General features: G+C 41.4%; 1 long non-coding RNA gene across 1 annotated transcript in view; it reads left to right on the forward strand.

Annotated features, from left to right (window-relative positions):
* The window catches only part of LOC308059509, a 146,544-nt gene that overhangs the window by 116,104 nt on the left and 13,981 nt on the right, over positions 1-16,459 (forward strand). Inside the window, exon 2 of the long non-coding RNA XR_013926276.1 lies at positions 9,059-9,106. This is a non-coding gene — a long non-coding RNA (uncharacterized lncRNA). The remainder of the gene's footprint in view (positions 1-9,058; positions 9,107-16,459) is intronic.

Here is a 16,459-nt window from a genome sequence, read left to right on the forward strand (position 1 = left end):
CTTTCCTCTGTCTAGTGTTTTTCCCATATGGAAAAGAGATTTCCAAATACATTTCACAAGCTGTGTCCTTTCCATTGCCATTAATGATATTTAATCCCTGAAGATATGTGTCTGCTTAAATATTTATTATAAATAAGCCCACATTATAGAGTTATAGTCCGTTTTAAAATACAGATCATCTCTAGAAAAGACATTTAGTACAGATCTTATGCAATATTTATCAATTAAAACTAGTTTCAGAGATTCATAGTTGCATAATTATTTATAAATAAAAAAGAATACTGGAGGATACGTTTCATTTAAACTATTTTATTTTTTTTTTAATTCTGTCATATCTAATATTTTGGTAGTTAAATTGAAATCCTGTTACATAATTTACATATGAGAACATAAGATAACATCTAATTCAATTCTGTCCCTTTTAGGATAGATATAAACTGTTTTCTGCAGATCCATAGGAATATTGTATTTGTGGGATTTGTTATAATTAACCTGGCAGGGCGTAAGAAATGCAGGTAAGGCAGTCATTAGCAATCCTCCACCTGGCTGAAGTCTTCTTGGAAAGAGATCAAGAATGATATGGATTCCTTAAGAACACCAAGGAGACAGGTCTTCAGTATTATATCTCGCGGGGGCCTCTCCCAGCTCTAGCCAGTGCAATGTCACCACCAACATTTATGTACACTATTTTCTGAAGGCCATGGATATTTGTTGCAAGTGTTTTCCAGACCTGGCCCTACCAAGACTGTGAGATGTAATGCAGTTCTGGTGTCAGGCTGCAAAAGAAAACAGCAGATCTTTTTATTCTGCTGATGTCTGAAGGGTTTGGTTGATATAGCCAGTCTAAACTGAAAGAAAGCCTTCATAGGACTTACTGGATTTACCTTCCTGTACATATTAATTGGAAAGTTACTATTTAATAGTTTGCATTGTCTCAGTTAACTCTTTTTTTTTTTTTTTCCTTCCTTCCCCAGAAAGAAAACGTTAGGAAGTTGATACTGATATATCACATTCACAGAATATTTGAACCTTCCTGAACCTTCAGAGGATCACAGTGTCTTAAATGCATTTACAGATTCAGAATTACGTCCTGGTATTGTTGCGTAGTTCAGTTTGCCCCGTTGTCCTGTATCCCTCTGTTGCTTCCTATCTCAGTTTTACACTGAAAAACCGTTCAGGCACAGAGCAACTTCTGCTTCTGATGTTGTGCCTGTGGCAGGGTAGTCTTGCTCCATGAAGCCTCGATGGTACAAATAATCATAGCAAAAGGCTATTGTGATCATCTCTTTAGGTTGCCTGTAGTAACAGGTCTCAAGACTTTGAACTGATTCTTCGTTTAATTACCATGTATCTTTGGGGAAAAAAGTATCCAATTGTGATTTAAGTATTCCCAGTGATGGATAATCCACCACAATTCTCTGCAACTGATAAATGTTAATTATCAGCACTTCTGCCAACCATTATCAGTTACTTTAAAACAACTACAACAAAAGCTACCTGTACGTTTACTCAGAATTGCAGGTGCAAAACATCTCTTCAGTTTAGTTATCTGCAAGGACAAAGGTATCTTCATGCTCTGCCCCTCCATCCCAAAGGATATCATATTTCTCCTTATTTAACCCCAGATGCATTGAAAGGTCTTTGGGGAGATTACTTTACTTTTCTAAACAGATAACAAACAATGGGACTGAACAAATAACTCACAGTGAAATATGTAACACTGGATTTCAATTTTTCCTGCTGCAAAATGTCCATGAGCAGCTCATACATTATTTAACCTGGCTTTTCAGAATTACTCCATGGAACCGTACATTTCTGTGTGTGTGTGTGAGAGAGATTGTTATTCCTTCCCAACCAATTGCTTGGAAAGTTCCCTGTAAACATTTGGGTCTTGAGAAATATTGACTGTGATGGATTGTATCAGTATCTCAGTATTATTTCTGGACTTGACGGGTACTATCAGCAGGTGGAATGTATTTGGACTTCAGCTCTGCCATGCAGACACACAGTTAGAAAATTCAACAAACTGAAACAAAAGACACGACATTTTCCCTTCCTGGGCCAGTCAGGCCCAGGAACATCACCATTACAAATCTTGTGTTTACTGGTGAAACCTGTGGACAAACCATGAAACGGATGCACCTTACTGGAGCCAGGCTGGCCTTGGGCACCTGCAGCATGTCTCTGTGTCCCACCAGAGGTCTGAGAGTACCCTGCCAACAACTGCCTTAGTAAGGAAAACTGGGTGACACGTCCACGTTTCACCTCTTTTGCTCCTTGCACACCCAGTGGCTTCACAGCCTTCAGCAACTGGTAAAACCTCAGGTGGGCAGCACAGGACAGCCCCCCCCCCAGCCCGTGGTGTGTATCTTGATCCACCCAGTGCCTCCAGCCAGCCGGGAAGGGAGTGCTCCTCAGTAACAAGAATGTGGACTGGGCGCCTGCCAGGCACAGCAGCATCTAAGATTTGAGGGCATTAAATAAAAATTGCTTTTTACTAACAATCCTCTGTGAAATTAGAACCTACTTTTTCTGATGGATTGTTTGTTTGGTTTTAAGTACCTGAGACTGAAACACAGCTAACAGCCATTCTTGGTATGGCTTGTATTATGAAACAAGAAATTATTTTAATTGCTCTAGCAATTCCCTTCCCATTGCTGTAAACAAAATGATTTCCTTCAGCAGCAGTCTGACTCACGTCGTACTCAACAAAAGAGCTGCTGGCTGATCAGGGCTGGTGTGAAGGCTGTGTGGGGGCTGCAGCCTCTCCCCTTGCATGGACCACAGAGCACAGGCTGGGTCTGCAGCCAGCCAGGGGATGCTGCTGGGGCAGGGACTGACCTCTCAGCCCTTTGCTTCACCCCGTCCTCATGTAGCTCAGTTTATACAGACTTTGCTTCTCTCTCTCGCAACAGCAGTTATTTACAAGCCATTTCAGTGGTTTGTATTTGAAAACAATTTGAGCATAGGGAAAGGCAAGAGCACTGTGCCAGAAAAGCTCCGAGAGCTCTGCTCTCTCTGTATTGTTTCTAGATTGAAGTACCTTTGTGAGGTTTGGTGTTCTTTTCCTTGAGCACGTTCATCTTCTGTAATGGAATTGAAGTCAAGATGGAAAAGCAGATGGAGTCCAAAGTAGTGGAAAAGGGATATCCTTCCATGGGAGAATCCTGTGAATTTTCTTTTCGGATGTTCTGATCCATAGATCCATGCACTCAAGGCAAGACACAACTATTAGAAAAATGCAACTCTGGCACTGCAGAACCTCCTCCACTGGTGTCAGCTTTGAGCTTACAACTTCAAAATTATTGATTTAAACATTTTACTATTGATTGCACAATTAAAGCATGAGTAGGGGAAGGAAGATGCAGCCAGTTATAGTATTCAGTTTCCCTTTATATGACTCAGAGACACATTCTTTATTTCTGTGTTGCTGTTGGACAAGATTGAAATGTGTCTGTAGACATGATTTTGGCCCTTGGCAAGTAAAAAGCCTTGGATGAATATCCAGTCTTAAGCCAGTAGCACTGTTATATGAAGACTGCACTTACGCTTTCATCTTACAACTGCTTATTCATAATGCTGTAGTTAACTAAATGCCTGTAACTTTCTCCACAAGCCTAAGAAGTCTATATTATTAATAAACAAGTCCTTTGTTACGCCTTTGAAAACTCCTCTATATATTCAATGCTGAGGTGAAAAAGTGAGACATGAAGACAGATTTCCCCAGGCATTTCAGGGTGCAGAAATGATGCCATGACTTTTTTTCTTAAATTCATAATAATTTTCTGTAGGCTACACTGACCAATATACATCTGAAATGGTGTAAAACCAAACTGAAATAATTGAAAAGACACAGTTAGTTTTCTGCGTACCTGGATAAGTATCTACTTTTCCTTCATGTGTCTCTCATGGTGTTAGTGGAACTGTGGAAGTGTAGGGATGCCTCAGTTAGAATTTGCTCTTAGACCTAAGAAGTGTTTTGATAGAAATACATATGCATTTTAAATAAGTAAAGAAGACATGCCTTCGAACTGATTTACTTAGTAGATGATATAGCAAAACTAAGCGAGGTACTTCTCAAAAGTGTGTAGTGAGTATCTTTGAGTCCAATGGCAACAAAAGTAAAATCTTCTTGATTCAAGGGAAAGAGATACAGAGACCATTTGGGAAAGAACGAAATGCAGAATCAATGACACTTATTGTCTATTAAAATAAGATAAGAGAGTGAATTATAACATTTTTTTGTCAAATGTTATTTTCAATTCCAAATAAGCTGGAACTGCATGAACTAAGAATTCTTTCACAGACACTTCAGGTAACAGACAGAATTTACCTAGGCATAATCAAAGCAGCATTTTCAGTCAGGATATGACACTGGTTTACTGTGGTGACTGCACTTATTCCGCCTGAGATAAAGCAGAAGAGATGATATTTATAACAACTCCTTCCATTAAACCCGTAGCTTGTACTCGGTACTGCAGATGAGCATCTAGCAATCTACATAGTTCAGATTACTAACTGTTCAGACACCAGTCTGGGCTTTGTCCCATAATCAATAATCATCCATCCTTCATTTTTATTGCTACCTAAGCATAATTACTAAAGAGATATGGTGAAAGATGTATGCCAATATCACCACTAAGACATCTTTGTTCAACATCCTGCCCGTGACACAGCAACACTCTCCTTTTGTTATACTTTGAAAATGCTTTTGAAAAAAAATTTCTATATTGATGAACTGAATTTTCCCTTAAGAGCTCACAAACTGTGTTGGGAAACCTCATACAGCTAGTTTACAGAACATTTTTTCACTTAATTATTTTCTAATTGCATATAAACCACAGCCAAAAACTTAATCTGTAAATTTGAACACATCCAGCCTCTGGAAGATGTGATCTCAACTCAAGATTGAATTGGATTGCAAATTTTGCAAAGGTTTCTTGTTTTCATATCATAGAACTCTGAAGCCAAACATGCTGACTTTGAGAACACTCCGAATTATATGGGACAAACCCAACACTAATAAAACACCAGAATTTACAAAGAGAGCAGAAGAGTCTCTTGGTATCGGTATTGTTGGTATCAGGGTTAATTATTCAATAATTAATTGCATTTAGTTCAAATTATTAGTTTTTGCTTTCTGTTCTTCATCTGTTTGCATACCTGTGCCAGCTCAGGTTATATAACTGGTCATACAGATTGCATAGGATTATGTTTCTTCATTCAGATTGCCTGATGCTTTTAAAACAAGAAAATTATAAGCAAAACACTTCTGGCTTTGAATTTCCTGATATACAACCTTTGAGCTAAAATTTGTAATACTCTAGGGGTTCTGTTACTACTTAAAAAATACCTTGCACTTTTGAATAGCTGCAGAAGCAAATAACAATCCTGTCATTAACCTTAATCCAAATTAAACGGAAATATTTTTCCAAATATACCAGTCCTTCATGGAAAACCAAATGGCATTTTGATAGTTTTGCTAATTTCTAGTTAGTGACAAATAATTGGAAACCATAATTATTCAAGGCTTTTTTCTATATATATGATGTTTAATTTAAGTTCACTGCTTAATAGTTGTGCAAGAATATTCTATTGACATTGAGGTGAGTAGTCTTTTACCACTCAAATTCTGTTCAGGTTTCCTAAGACCATCTGCTCCTCCAAGGTGAATCCATGTAGAAGCATGGACACAAGTGCATGTGAATAAAGTCGAGGGCAAAACTTGACCTCAAATTTTGATTTTGTTCAAAACCAAAACCCAGATGAGAACACTAGATTTTCTAGGTCTCTGCCAAAAATAAGCAGTATTGAGAAATTGAAGTCTGCAATTTAGGCAAATAGGACATTTTGGCAGTAGGGAAGGGTTGAAAGGCTTGTGCTTTGGTTGGGTCTGTTCACAACAGGCCTGGGTTACAGCAGTTCCCATGTTATTAAAAACTATAATCACAGCTGGTTGCATTGCAGATGTCCAAAGTATCAAGGAGTTTATGTCACTAAATCTCATGCCATAACTGCTTCTTGGTAGAATTTGGCATTTTAAAATCTTGCATGTTAAATGTAATAGGTAAACCAAAATAATTAAAACTTCCTAGGGAAATCAGGATTCAAAATAACTCAATCCGTTAGGATTAACTCTGCCTGGCACTGTACAGATTGGGCAACGTGGATTACTATTCCATATTTATTTTCTGAATATGGTCCAAATATTATCTGAATTTCCACAGCAAACTCCTGAGTTAGGAACAATACTCTTTGGTTTTGATCAAATTAAAATCACATGTAAACATCTCATATTTTGACTGGGGGTATTAAACATTCAGTTTTGAGATAATCATGCACATCAGAGCACTTATAGATCATCTCAGATGTGATGGGAAAAACATCAGCTCTTGGGTAACTGAAACCTGTCCCAGTCAGGTATCTCTTCCTTCCAGGCTCACTGTATCATGTTTCTACGTAAAGAACAACATCCTTCCTGGAATGTTTCCCCCTTAGGGGGAACAGCAAGGAAAAAACCGAGGAACTTGCCTGTGAGACAGTGGTATGTCTTTGATTCATTGATCCCACGACAGTGCTGAGACATCCTCAAGAATTCATTGGCTTTGGAATCTGAGTTCCAGCTTGCCAGTTGTTCTGCTACCCCAAACCCACAGAAAATTGAAGAGGTTTTTTCCTATCCTTGTTTGTTTGTTTGTTTTGTTTCATTTGATTTGATTTTCTGACAATGAAAATGCTGGTTTAATATTTTTCCTTCTGTTGGGAAAAACAAGAATTAGTCCTCCTCTTGACAGTCTTACGTTCACCTACACTATGTCAGCATGAAGTCAGTAAATTATGTTGGTATTAAAAAACTGAATCCTTTTCGTTCCCTGTGTTTGGATCATCTGTGGGTTATATCCCTACAGCTGCACTGAGCCCCCAAAAGTCCATAAAGCTGCACTTAGTGTTTCCACATGTAGTCTGATTGCACAGGGTCACATTAAATGAAAATATACTAAAAAGGAGGTTTCAAGAGCACGTCGTGTCACTCTACCCTGTAAGTTTAGAAGATAACCATATTCTTCTTCTGTTATTCTAGCTGTACTGATATGATTTAAGATTTATATTAACCTGAGTATAAAGTCTATCCTAAAAACTTCATTTATTTATGAGTGATGTTATAAAACAGTAATATTTTAGTCTGGAATGTACTTAAGCATGTTGAAACTGTAAAATCCTATTCAAACTGTCTCTTTACTTCAGTCCATTCAAAACCCAATGTCTAAGACTTCCAAATGCTGACAGAAGTGCTTGTTAACTACATAGAAAACATCCAAACAGTTCATGGAATTTTTGCCTTGGGGAAGCATTTGTTTTTCTTGTTTCATCAACTGAACCCTGTTTTTCCTACAAGAAGGGTGTATTGTAACATCAGTCATGAAAATAACCAGAAACACCAATGGGCTGTTGCAAAAACTTTGGGTTGAAGTCCATGTTCCAGTCATGCATTCGGAGAGTTCAGGCCCTCGGGGGAGGGGAAATGCAAACTGAGGAGTCTTCTGCATAATTTTCCTTGAGATTATTCAAACTGAAGAGCTCCAGGTAGATAAAAACCAGCTTTCTTATGAAGATGATGGTGCTCTAATGGCAAGGAGCAAAAAAATAAAAGATACATAATTATTTTTTCAATGTAAGTAAAGGGAATTTTAAATAGAAATTCTGTAAAGGAGTTATCATGGTGCCATCAAAAGCATTGGGAAAGCTTTTCTGCTGAAAAGGAATAGTTGTAACAAGCATACAAAGTCTTGAGTTGGATGAACACTTAGAAAGTGCTGATTCAACACAAATTGATAGGTTTGACAGAACACAATGATTTCACCAACATCTTCACAAAAAATTTTGCTTTATTTCAACACAATTAAGGTGTGTGATGTTCACCTTATGTTTTATCTTTATGCTTACATTTTAGATATATTCTTTTTAAATTAGAATAGAAAGGCCAACATGATACAAAGATGCAACAAAGAATTTTTGTAAGTCTGAAGTGAACCACTGATTTTAAATTATTTCAATCTCACACAAAATCAAGGATTACAGATTTTGAAGCCTTGGACTTTCCCATGAAGTGGGTCTCCAGTGGGAAGTCATCTCTGTGCTGGAAAGATTTTAAACACACGCTTAATTCTTTGCCTGGGAGAAGGAGAGTTTGAGCATGTATTTAAGTGCTGTGGTTATCTGAAGGGTCAAACAGGTGTATAAAAGGAGTTGTGAAGGAAGCTCAGCTCCTCGGAAAAGTGGGACAGATCCATCTCGAGCTGCTGTGGGCACCTGCAGTGCAGCTACCCCGGGGTTCCTGTGTGGCTACTGGGCAAGGAGAGTCCTGTTCACCTGGCTGAAACCCCTGTAATAGAATGGGATGAATTGTGCCCAGGAGATTCCCGATCGTTTTCTAAATTTCACACAAAAAAGTCCATCCAGAAGGGAAATCTAGCAAGTAGTACATAATCTATTTACAAAAATCAGTCTTATAAAATTTTACAGACATAATTTCAGACGGTATGTTTCCATTGGTACCATTTACAGATACTACCTTCACAGTCATAAACACATCAAATCAGTCCAGCGCTTGCTCTTTTCAAGAGGTCCGGTGGTAGAAGTGCATTTAAGAAGATCTGTCCTGTTCCTCTGTCTTTATGTGAATAGCTTTTTAGTGTGTCACCAATGATTTAAAATAAAATATAAGGTATATTCATCAAAGTTTCAATACAGCTACCAGCGAACTTTTTCTTTAGATTTTGTACCTACCTTCTCGTCCTGAATTAATTACATTAAGGATGACACTGGTGTTGGAGATGGCTAGAAGAACAGCCATGCCTATGCTCTCTCCTGGACTCCACTGGGCTGGTGAGTGCATGTAGAAACCCTGGACTGCAGTCGTTAGCGGGCTTGTGGCATACCATAAGTAGGACATGTTAATTGTGACTTTCTCAATACCTGTGACTCTTTCACAAGGTCCTTATTAGGTTAAACCAGATTGTACAGGCTCCTTCAGATTTTACTCTCCTTCTTTCTCCAGGTTGCTGTGGGAGTGTAACTGATGCACCTCATTAGAGTTTGAGATTGTGTGAGTAATCCTATTGCTTCTATCATTCTGTGCAAAGTGTGTATAATCGCCCTGTTTCCTCATGATGGTATGAGTAATCTCATTTTATGACAGGCTTTTTCCATATTCCCTATTTTTTGCTCTTTGACTTTGATTCTACTTCTGTAAATTTGGATTGATTCAGGTGAGGGAAGAGACTGGGAGGTGGGAAGAAGGAGGGATGCAAAGGGAGAACAAAGCACTTTTCGTACCCTCACCTGTAACCCTTACGGTTCGGTTTGACTGGGGGCTAGAGATCAGACGATAAGCTAGAGGAAATCACACAGACAAAATTCACGTGGCTCAGACAGCGTTGCTGCCGAGAGCAACACTTCAGTGCTGCTGCAACGGCACCGTTCAGGTCTGCCTTCTGCTGGGGGCCTGGGCTACACGTGCCCCAGAGAAGCCTGGGCAAGAGCATCTGCACCCTTTTTCATGGGCAAGTCTCTGCTTTGGAGATTAAGAGGGTGCACAGAGCTTGTTCATGGGCTTTGCAGACCATGCCCTGTGGCAGGATGCCTGTGGGAGTGCAAGGGGAGGGAAGGGAGAGCCGTTCTCCCACAGGTAAGTGAGAAACTGCCCTCCATCTGGTGCTCGCTTGGGTGAGGTGGGAGGTGACCTGAACCACTGTCATGCAGCTCCGTCCTCCCTTTCACGCTTCATGTCAGAGCCAGGTAGAAGGCAGGGTGGCAGGGACGTTTCTCAGAGCTCCTTCTGAACACGCCTGCAGCACCCTGTGCAGCACCACCGGGCTGCAGGGTGCGACTGCCAAGGGGGGTCCCTGCAGCTGTTTCAGTGGAGGTGTCTTGTCCTGTTCCCAGCGGTGGAAGCAGCAGCTTGGTGAAGGTAACACCACCCTAGGGGCGTTATCCATGTTCACTCCACCAGTGCTGCTCCTGCTGGTGGAGCCGAACCATTGAGATGGGAAAGCTGGGGCCAAGAAATCAAATTTAGGCAACACTCAGAGTTTGTTTACAGACGCGTTTGCTACCTAGATGAATCATAGTGTAAGGGTATACTAATCTAGCCACCAGCTGGGCGTTATTGCTGTGTCCTGGCTAATTCCAGTTTAACTGATGATTGTCTTTCTGAGTCCTTTCCTTGTCCTCAGCTGCTGGGCAAAGCTACTCTGTTCAGTCCTGCATCTTCTGTCATTCACCATAGAGATATTGTTTTTCTTTTGAAGTTCGTTTAAGAATTCTGTGAGGAAGGATCTGAAAACCAAAAACTTGGGCTGGTTTGGGGCACAAGGATAGCATTGCTCTTTACTCACATCTACCAGTTTCCCAAAAGCATTTAATATATAACTCAGCTTCATTATTTCAGATGATACATTTGTTTTCCTCTTGCTGCATATGCCCTGTTCTTGCTGCTACTCAGTATTCAGCAATGCCAGCCCATCCAGCACATTGCAGTGCTTTCCTCAGTGTGTTCCTGTGTTCAGCTCCCCTAGTCAGAGAATCAGTCATATTGAGTTCTACAGTCACATGTATTTTGCAGTATCCCTCTGCCAGTCATTTCCACCAGTACTGCGTCTGTCTCTGCTGCAACATTTTGCCATAGGAGATGGGTAACGTTGTTCAGATCATTTCCCAAATGCTCAATAAGACTTTCTGTTTCTGCAGTTAAAGGTTTGTTATATTTCCTGGGGATGAGACAGTTCACGGTTTCTCGGGAGTGCAGGAGAAGCAGACATACACAAGTCTAAGGGAGAAAGGAGGTTAGCCACTGGATTGATGGATTACTTTGCTTTACTTCCTTCATTATATGTGGACATAAAATAAAATCTTACATCTCACACTTTGACATTTTTGGCAAACATAAAATACAGACCAATAGAAAAACATCAGGAGCACATACCAGGAGTCAGTCCCACAAAATCAACCTTTTTTTACCTTGCTGCTACAAAACCCTAATCCCCATATTGTTGAAATATTTGTCTCTCATCTTTTCTCCATACAAGCTGAGCCCATTTGATAGATAGTCCATTTCTTTTTAGCTTCTGCTGTCTTCATGGCAACATTTTTATTTGCAGGATGAGAGGGGAGGAAGTGGAGGAAGTCCACTGGTGACTTTCCTGTTGCTGCTCATTTAATGTAAAATTTCCTTGGATGCTGTAGCGATGAGTGTCTGGGCATCTTTTCTTCTGTAGTACCCAGCATGGTAGGGTCTTGATCCTTGTTACTGCTACAGTAGATACTCATCATTAGCAACATATCAGTTGATGTTAAACAATTGTTGTTGCCACTGGCTGGGTAACAGAATAAATGGCAGGGAAAGCGTACCCTGGGCAAACATTGATTGCTGTTTCAAGATACTGCCAGAAATGAGAACCACAGTAACTACACTAAAACGCTACAGTACAAGCTGGTGAGACACCATGTTCTGAACCTTTTTCATCTTTGTTGAGAACATTATTGATCAGCTATATCCAAGGGGACTTAGTTTCCTAAGTATTCTTGTTACAGCTTCTGGCTCACCTACAAGCACACTAAACAACTGTACTTTGCCTGGGGAACTAAGTGGTCTCTGGTCTGCCTTGCCCTTGAATTGCACTGCCTTCTAAGAGACTTCCTCAGTCCTGATGTCATCAGCAGAGAACAGAGCTGTGTTGGAACATGAGGGGAATATTAGATCATGGAAATTAACTAAGTGGAAGGATTTAATCTAATTCTTTCATTCTCAGGCTGTTTCTTTTTCAAAAGTCATAACAAATTAGGAGGACTATGTAGCGCAGGTAAAAAAACAACCCACCTTACTTCAAACAAAACCCTCAGAAAAAAAGCAGTAGTTGCAGGCTCATGATGTCTTTGCCTTATGTTCTGATGTGTCCCTACTGATGTGATTTTAACGTACGCCACGTATTTTTCAGAATATGCTCTCCTCTGTCTTTCGTGGAGCTGTGGGTTAGTGATGCCACTGCAATGTGGTAGAGAACAGTTATAAAATTCCTGTTAAAAAGGATTGTTCTAGATATGGTCATAAGCTGATGAGATGATCCAAAAGGGGTGCTGATGATCTGTGATTTCAGTATTTCAGGAACATGTATCCTAGGAGCAGGGCTGATTGAACCAGCTGTTAAAAAATAGACCTACTAATTGTTAATGAGATGACATAAGGCATTCATTGCAAACTGAGGGTTGTGAACACGTTGGTCATATAACAGTTCTCATACACTGGCACTGGCTGCCGCATTAGAAGATCCCTGAGTCTGAAGACTGATTGGGGCAGTTTCCCAGCTGCCGTCAGATAGATGGAGGAACGGATAGATGCCAGAATTCTCTGTTTTCTCTACAGGTTTTATGTGACCCAGCAGAGCATTACTGAAACAGCAGGTCCTGTACCACTCATGTAGTAAAAGCTAATGGGTTTGTTGCTGAAATTTTCAGGTTTTCTGTGTGTTGTTGTAAGCGTCCCGTTTATCTAACAGCTGTGCTATTGTCCTTTATGACCACTGACTTGAATGAGTTACCAGGAGCTGTTTTCAGAAGGGGCTCTTTGCCGCCTGTGGCTGTTTTTACCTGTGCTCTCATGTCCCTCAAAAAGAGCTGGGCTTTAAAAAGGTGTGACTCAGCACAGTTGTGTCATGTCATTTATTTTTATTTCTTGCTGAGAGCCTTGGGTGTTACCTGAACACAATTACGAAGCAGGGCCCAATTGCGGCTATCCCTGTACACAAATAAGCTGAAGGGTAGTCCTCACTGAACAGTACAATGAGAAATACCGGCTACAGACAACGAAACGAGTGCATAAACAGGAGATAATATTGTAGCTATCAGTAGCTGGGTTATTCTGCAAATGCCACAGCTGAAAACACAGGATTTCTAGTTTGCAAAAAAACTCATTAAAAAACCCACACACACAAACTTCACACCATATTTAAGAGTCAAACAGAAACAGAAGTTTTGATGTTGTGAACCAGTTGGAAAAATGATTGCAGAATGATTGAAATAGGGTACTAGGAAGCCTGAACTTGCATGTCATGATTGTTGCTGCTCAAGACAGGACTGTTTCTGTGGCTGGTGGTTGTGATCCCTGTCCTGTCCTTCCCCGACAGCACACTTCTGCAGACTGCTTCATGGTGGCACTGAGAGTGTGCCGAGCCTCTCAGACCAGCTGCCTCAGACATGTCCACTGCTGTGGAGAGGACTCCCAGAAGCCATCCCTGCTCCCATGGGAAAGTACGTGGCCACTCAAAGAGATACTATTAAAATAAAGGTTTCAGAAATTTCCAAGCTCTCTGCTGCAGAGCTTGAGCTTAGTTATATCAAGAGCTTCAGGACCTTCAGTTCAGTCCCATGGATGACTGTATCCAAGCAGCATGTCTTGAAAACAGTAGAAGCATACCTTGGATCCTGTGTGCACAGGAATCCTCGGAGATGTGCCAAGAGTCCAGGCAGAGCCCGTACGAACTGTGTCTTTAGTCTCCCAGTGTTACCTGAGAAGACACTATCTGGGGGTTCGGTTCATCTTTCACTGTTGACAAAGCTTTCTCTAGGAAAACTCTGATGACATGCAGTGGGTTGACCCTGGCTGGAGGCCAGGTGCCCACCAAAGCAGCTCTATCACTCCTCAGCTGGGCAGGGGAAAGCAAATGTAAGAAAACTCTCGGCTCGTGGGGCAGGATAAGGACAGGGGGATCACTCAGCAGTTATGGTCACAGGCAAAACAGACTTGACTTGGGGAAATTACCTTAATTTGTTACAATGAAATCAGAGTAGGATAATCTGAAATAAAAACTAAATCTTAAACACCTCCCCACCTCTCCCTTCTTCCTGAGCTTAACTTTACTTCTGAGTTCCCTACCTCCTCCTCCTCCCCCTGGGTGGCAAGGGGGATGGGGATTGGGGGTTGTGGTCAGTTCACCACACTTTGTCTCTGCTGCTCCTTCTTCCTCAGGGGCAGCAGGACTCACACTCTTCCCCTGCTCCACTGTGGGGTCCCTCCCATGGGAGACAGTTTTCCATGAACTTCTCCAATGTGAGTCCTTCCCACGGGCTGCAGTTCTGCACAAACTGCACCAGTGCGGGTCCCTTCCGTGGGGTGCAGTCCTTCAGGAGCAGACTGCTTCATCACGGGTTCCCTGCAGGGTCACAAGTACTGCCAGAAAATCTGCTCTAGTGAGGGCTTCCCAGGAGTCACAGCCTCTTTCAGGCATCCACCTGCTCCAGCACGGGGTCCTCCATGGGCTGCAGGTGGGTATCTATCTGCTCCACCATGGACCTCCATGTGCTGCAGGGACAGCCTGCCTCACCATGGTCTTCTCTATGGGCTGCTGGGGAATCTCTGCTCTGGTGTCTGGAGCACCTCCTCCCCCTCCTTCTGCACTGACCTTGTCTGCAGTGTTGTTGCTCTCACACATTCTTCTGTCTCCAGCTCCAGTTGCTGTTGTGCAGTTTTTCCCCCTTCTTAAATATGTTATTCCAGAGGTGCTACCACCGTCACTGATGGGCTCGGCCTTGACCAGCAGTGGGGCTGTCTTGGAGCCAGCTGGCACTGGCTCCATTGGACATGGGGAAAGCTTCCAGCAGCTTCTCACAGAAACCACCCCTGTAGCCCCCATGCTACCAAAATCTTTCTATACAAACCCCATACGTGATCTCTAATTGTAACATGTGTCTAACCCCTTCCAAGTGTCTGATAGACCTTGTGGGCTGCAAAATGCACTTGATTTTAGGAAGCCTTGAAAGGGCAGCAGTGATCCTGCTTTGTATATTTCCATGAGACCTCCATTAAGACTGAAAGGGCCGTCTTTGATGAGAGGCATGCTGGGTGAGGGAAAACTACATTGCTGGGTAGAGAAGACTGGGTTAGTGTGAGCATCAGCAGCTGGGTGCGTGGTGCCACAGAGATGGTGAGAACCCTTTTCAAGGTCCTGCCATTCATCTAACAATCTATGACCTCTTCATATATTGTGGGATTTATTAATTATTTTTGTTTTAGCTTGAAATGAAATAATTAAGGGTCTGACTATTAATGTCAGCTGGTTTCCATTAACTACCATGGTCTTTGAGTCGACTCTTATTTGAAATGTTTGGTTATCTCTCTGCAAGAAGGTGGTAGATATCCAGGAGTGATGTATTGTCCCTCTTGTCATTGGTTTCCTTCACCAAACTCCAGCAAGGTAAAAGGTTTTAATGCTGAAGTCAGCACTGAGGAAAAAGAAAATCATTAAAAAATTATCCAATTCTGCCCTGCTGCAGAAAGCTGTTACTGACTTTCCCTAATTTTATTTTTTGTAGCTATCAGTACTTACATTGTGAGATCACTGGAAATTGAGGAGATGTAGGATTTGGAAAACAAAGCATAATTATTTTTGAATTTTCAGATTGAGATACATAGGAACATACTTAGCAAATAAATACCACATAGAACAGAAAATATATAAGTAGAAGATGATATTTCACTGGGACTGAGAAGTTGTGTATCCTTTATTAGAGACAAGGAGAAGAAAAGGAGTGGAGATAGTAGAAAAAGCGAAGTAAAATAGCAACTCCCCTCCTCTCCTGAATCTCCCCTTTCCCAAATCCTGAAAATGTTGGGTGTGAACAGGAAAGGTGTGATTAACCAAAACAGGCATTGAAGTGACATTTAGATAAAACAGGTCACAACAAGAAATCAACAAATCAAGGTAGAATTAACAAACAAAAGGTGGTCTCAAAGGCCACAGGGCCTTACCTACTGCAGGGCCACTGCAGTAATCTACATATAGAAAATCTTTGAGTGAAAAGTGTTGCTCAGAGCAGGTGGAGTTGAGCCATGGGGAAGAGAGCAGCCTCTTCTCCACCTGCTTGCTTCTACTGGTTCACTGTCCTGATGGGTTGCTGAGATGAGCTACCTTTCTCAAGGGCCACACAAGGCTCAAGAGCCAACGCAAGAAAAGCTGCAGCTATCACAGTTAGGAAAGAGATGTGGGAGTGCCTTTCTCAAGCTGTAAGGCTAATTTTATCATTAAATGGATGCTGGGCAACAGCTTGGATTTTGAATGCATTTAATCCAAACTGTAAAATCTGAGTAGAGCTCAGAAAGAGGAGACGTGGAGTGGACATTACAAAAATAACTGGGGTGGAGGGAATAGAAGAAACAAAAGAGCACAAGAGAATGGCCTTATTGATTACGCAATGTGTTTTGAACACATAAGAATATCCATGAGCTCATGAAAACCTCCTAATAAAGTCTGCTTTCTGTAGAAGTGAATTGGACACATTTCTTACTGGTAATATCCAGGTTGGGGGTCCTGTGTGAGAAAGAGTTATAGGAGCTGCTAATGTCAGCGGCACCAGAAACAGGGTAAAGCATGGCATACCGCCATCAGCCATTCATGAGAAACAGAAA

This window comes from Falco punctatus (genome assembly GCF_963210335.1).
Source record: "Falco punctatus genome assembly, chromosome: 2".
Taxonomy (NCBI): domain Eukaryota; kingdom Metazoa; phylum Chordata; class Aves; order Falconiformes; family Falconidae; genus Falco; species Falco punctatus.